The following is a 5,354-nucleotide window of genomic DNA, read 5'->3' as shown; positions in this document are numbered from 1 at the left end:
ATAACTATGTGGAAGCCATGTCTTTCATGCAGTGGTGTAGGATTTCTTACATCACCAGTTTGCAAGTACCCTCTTGTTTCTTTACTTTTTTACAATTTAATCCTACTACTTTTCCATTTTTAATGTTTTTTATTTACTTGTTTCCATTCTTTTTTCTTAAATTGATAAATTACATTCTGTTTTCAGTGTTTTGATTATGTGGTTAGGTTAATCATATTCATGCGAATCACGTGCGCATAAATTAAAATGGCGTCAAACCACAAACCCACGCGGTGCTCCAGCTGGAATTTGTCTTCCATTGTTCTAATGTTCTCTGTCTTTGCTTCTTTTTGAAGCCACATGTCCAGTCCTTGACTCAAGCACAAAGGAATGATGTAAAAGCCAACTCGAGCGGTTCCCTGGCTTAAAAGATTTCTGTGTTGATAGAAGAAGATGAAAGAAGAAGAAGAAAAAGTCTGAAGAATTTTGTAGAAATTTGAATTTGGGCCTATTCTCCAGAAATGCTCCCGCTACAGTGCAGTCCACTTTAAAGGTACCAGGAGAATCGCTCAGTGAAGGAGAGCTCATCTAAGCCATTTATAAGGCTGTACAACGTAAGATAAAAGAGTTATAAGTGTTTGAAAATCATAAAAACGGCCGCCATCTTGAAAAATCAACCTCAATCCTACATATAGGCTACCGCCTATATAATACGTGTAATGTACATGTACATTGTATTCTCATGCTGTGTAAAATGTTTAAGCTAATTCTCATCACTAAATTTTGGAGCTACGTGTGTACATGTACACATGTCAACAGTGAAAAATGTGCCAAATTTCGAAAACAAGAATTTAAGATAAAAGCAGCAAAAATTTATTAATAATTATAATTTTTATTCTTCCACATGGTTACAGGGTAAACACGTTAAAAATGAAAGTGACTTTGGCTGTTTACAAAAATATTAGGTCACACACATAAATTTAAACTATACAGTATTTATTAAAAGACACATTAATATTCTTACTCAGGAGGTAGCATAGCTTTCATCATCACAACTTCCTTTCTCACCACACCTCCTCTCACTCCACCCACTCCTCATCCTTACCTACACAACATCACATGACTATCATCAAAAGTCACATGATCTCTCACTTGTATGGTCACGAGGGGATCTTGAGGGACGAGGGAGAGGTTGGCCGTCACATGTGGTCTCCTGGTTCTTCAATACAAGAGATACTAGAGGACCAATACTGTTCCTTTCCGGAGGATGTCAGCTCTCATTCATTTAATTAAGAGGAGAACATCAAAGAGAAGATAATGAAGAGACTCAAACCTTCCTAACATATAGCAGAGACTATAATAGAAAGAGAGGGAGGGAGAGATATACATAGAGAAAGGAAAGAAGGAAAGGAATAGAATGAGGGGGAGGAGGGAAAAGGAGGGAAGAAAAATAGAAAGAAGAAAGGGAAGAAAGAAAAGAAACAAGTAAAGAAATGAGAAAATGGAGAGAAAATACATATGTACATGGTGATAGGAAATGTTTCCTGTTTTTCTATCACTTTTCCTTCAAATTGTGTGTGCCACTGCTTAGGTACAGTTTTCATGGATTAGTAAAGTGTACGAATCAAGTTAGCAAATTAATAAGTTAACTACAATGAAGCAGCTAAAAGCAAAAAAAAACAAAAAACATGCAGTACATGTACATGTATCATTAACTGAAAATGACTATAAATACACATGTACATGTACAAGTATCAATTAATGGACAATGTTATGAAGACAAATTGAGGTAATACTGTCCATGCAGTATAGCTAATAGGAGGAGCACATGAAATAAAAGCTGATTAGAAATCCCTCCCTCCCTCTCTCTCTCTCACTCTCTGATGTCCTTATGAGCCAAAAAGCAAAACTAAAACAATTTTCGTCAATTTATAAAATTTAATACCCGACAGATAAGTACATGTATGCATGGAGAGAGATATACATGTACATATGGTAGAGAGTGGATACAATATTCACCTTGCAAATATTTTACATAGTTTATCCAGTTTGATCACATTATTAGGTAGACATGTTAACTCATTGTACTGGACCTATAATAACAATAACACACAACATGTAAACATAATTATAAGTCTTTATACAAAAATAAACAAACTAAACTATAAACAAATCTACAACATTCAAGGGAGTTCTCTCAAACCATGCAGTATACCATGCTATTACAATTTAATTCATACATACATGTACACTAAACATGTATTATAATGATATTAAAAATCTTATATTTTCATTCTCACCTCAAGCGCTGACAATGAATTAAAGTTTTCAATATCTTCAGATATTTCTTTGATTTCGTTAGATGATAGATCCAGTTTAGTCACTTCAACCTGGTCCCACCATCTCTCATCAACATCAAATGAAGCAGTACTACCATCAGGAGGATCAATATTGAGTCTCCACAATTTAGGAGGAATAACACTAATGCCCCTGTAATTATACACATTCACCCACTAACTTTCATACATCCGCATGTTCATTAATGCGTCATAAAAATGAAAATCAAAAAAAAATCATTTGGTAATTTTTGGTGAATTAAAAAAACATGCTACAAGTCTCACACAGCCTCCTACCGGCTGTTTGACAGGTTCAGTGAACCGGTTTTACGAACTTGTTTCAATAAGGACTCTGGTACACTCCCCTCCTTACCTACCCCATCACTTTGACTAGGAGAATTAAAGAAGTTGGGATTTGGTTTGAGTCTAGTAGAACCAGCAGGAGATTTTCTCCTGGCACCACGACTGGAACTCATTTTATGAATTTTGGATAAATGGGTGTGGTCTTATGTTGCATAGTTTGGGCATAGATATTATAGACTACGTAACCGGGATTGGAAACTAGGTCACGTGATCCATTCAAACCAGTACAAACCGGCTGACACAGGGTCAGTGATTGGATTTTGGTGGGTGTGGTCAAAAAATGGCTACTTATCGACGACATTCAAAGGAAGACTGTATTTAAACCAATGTTGATATTTTGTTATTTTAATAATATTTTAATACTTTAGTGTTTGTGTAACATGACTATAATGAAAAAAATAATGATACCATTGTTATTTTGCAAATATACTGTGATATTGTTCAAATTTCTGTTGCTTGCAAATTTTCAAAACTTTTTGTACCTGTTGCTCCATTACACGGGTAAAAATAGACTAACAAGATCATTGGAAATGTTGCCACAATCATTGTGCATGGAACTGTCATAGTTTCATTTACTGATTTGCTATGTGAGAGGAGTAATATCTGAAATACTGTTTCTGCGAACAGTCCACTGTCGTACCTGTTACAGCTTTTAAAAAACAAGCAGAGGTTTCTCCTTTTGGGTGATGATAGGTTGATATTGTGTGCATGGAATTGGGGGGTTAGCATTTTAATTCATGCATTGTATTTGACTACAGTACTGCTTTAAAACCAAAAATTCATTATTTCCGCATGAAAAGCAAGCCACATTGTCAAATTTATTCTATTTAACGCCCAATTCAATCACGGACGTTGTCCACCAGGGAATCCTAGTTTCCAATCCCGCAACAGGAAAATGCTAGTTGATAGTACCGTAAATAATTTCTCTAAATACTCGTATGTAAAATTAAAAATGGCTGAAAGTTGAAGCAGGTAAGCAAGCTTCTCAGGTGGTTTATTGTTGCATAAAGTCTTATTTTGTGCAGGTAACCCTTCAATAATGTTTAGAGACATTCTTCCTGTTTGCCCAAGCTGTCTGCTGTAGCAATGTATCTGCTTGCAGTTTAAATTCAGTGTTTTATGAATTAGCAATCATTATTGATCACATTTACTATATTTAGTTCTATTTTTTGTTTTGTACAACCTATTGAATAGAAATTGTGTTGGCAACCTCCGGTGTGTTCTAAGCAATACAATGGTGTGATAGCTAATGTCACAGACCCTTTGGTTTTTATGTTAAGGGTACAAAACAAACCTCTCAAACTAATCAGTAGATCTATTGTTACAGAAAGATGCTACCGTATTTCCAAACGAAACATAGTGGGCGACCTCCACATTATGAATCTCTATTGAGTGGTTGAATAAGTTATTGTTTTCTGTCTAACACTACTGAGATAAGGGTACAAAACAAAATGTCATTCTAAGCATTCTCATTCCAAAGCAAATATTCAGTGTAAATGATGATGCTAGCAACATAAAAATTAGACGGTCTGGGGATAGATGCCGGTCTCCTCTGCTTCCTTTGATATAAATAATGACGTATATCTAGTGACACCACTGCTGGAATGACAGGTCTCAAAAAGACAGCTCTTGCTCAAAGACAGCCTCCGTTGCTAGGCGTTGCCAGATGCAAATGCCAAAATACAGCCAAATGTCAACTAGCATCCGTATCCTAGCGATGTATACGGAGATGCCCCGTTTCCAATCCCTCTAGCTCTGTACTCTATTATCTATGGTTTGGGTGGGGCTGGTATTTTGCAAGAATGGCATCTAAAAGTGAGGGCCACTATTCTCTTCTCTTTGTATCTCTTTGATTCATTCTTTGTCTCTCTTACTCTCTCACTTACTTTACTCCACTGTATCCTGTCCTTATTCTAACTCATCACAATATTACTGTTACTCTGTTACTGGTACCTCTTGTTCTCTATAGACTATCAACCAGTGGAGAGACAAAGACACTCCACAGTAAAGGTAGGAGACTACCTATATATGTGGGGTGGGGTCGGGTCTGGAGTAGACTATGATGTGATGGAGGTGTACCACTTACCAACTGGAGCTTGGGACCAGAAACCTACTACTGGTACCCCACCACCAGGTACCTGGGGCTATTCATCTGTCGCCATAGGAAAGGACATATATTATTTTGGTGGAGCTAGTGGTGGTGGTTATCAAAACAGCTTACATTGTTTCAATGTGGATTCATTCAAGTGGAGGGAACTCTCTCCTTCTACTTCTGATTATGGTCCAATGAAGAAGGGCTACTGTGGAATGATATCAGCTAGTTTTGATGGTGAAGACTATCTTATAATAATTGGAGGAGATAGATCATCTTCTATCAATACTCCAAAACAACCTGATGCTCAGTATTCAGCTAGTGGTAGATGTAATGAAATACATTATTACAGGATTTCATCAGGTCAGTAATTCTCATCATTGATACACAATAGTTGATCAGTATTTGAAACTGAATAATTTATATTAATGTACATAAAACAGATTGTTAATAATTAAGTGTGTTTGTTAGTGTGTCTCTGTGTGTCATGTGTTTGTGTGTGATGGTGACGTGTGTCTATATGTGACGTGTGTGTGTGTACTATTACATACATTATGATGTGTCTGTGTATGATAGTGCATATA

General features: G+C 36.3%; 2 long non-coding RNA genes across 3 annotated transcripts in view; one reads left to right on the top strand and one right to left on the bottom strand.

The window, feature by feature from the left end:
• Positions 1-2,807, bottom strand: part of LOC109588280 (uncharacterized) — a 5,142-nt gene extending 2,335 nt beyond the window's left edge. Inside the window, exons 1-4 of one of the 2 annotated variants that reach the window (XR_002188057.1) lie at positions 2,280-2,807; positions 1,999-2,072; positions 1,132-1,333; positions 1,004-1,084 (exon numbers count right to left, since the gene is read on the bottom strand). This is a non-coding gene — a long non-coding RNA (uncharacterized LOC109588280). Of the gene's footprint in view, positions 1-1,003; positions 1,334-1,998; positions 2,073-2,279 lie in introns of both variants that reach the window. The other variant, XR_002188058.1, reaches the window with a different exon arrangement.
• Positions 2,808-3,568: 761 nt separating this feature from the next.
• LOC109588282 (uncharacterized) lies at positions 3,569-3,875 on the top strand. Its single transcript, XR_002188059.1, has 2 exons — positions 3,569-3,650; positions 3,689-3,875. It is a non-coding gene; the product is annotated as an uncharacterized LOC109588282 (long non-coding RNA).
• The last annotated feature ends 1,479 nt before the right edge of the window (positions 3,876-5,354 follow it).

Source organism: Amphimedon queenslandica, unplaced genomic scaffold, assembly GCF_000090795.2.
Source record: "Amphimedon queenslandica unplaced genomic scaffold, v1.1 AMPQUscaffold_12194, whole genome shotgun sequence".
NCBI classification, from domain to species: Eukaryota; Metazoa; Porifera; class Demospongiae; order Haplosclerida; family Niphatidae; genus Amphimedon; species Amphimedon queenslandica.
The sequence above is the reverse complement of the archived record's forward strand: the minus strand, read 5'-3'. Positions and strand labels throughout refer to the sequence as shown.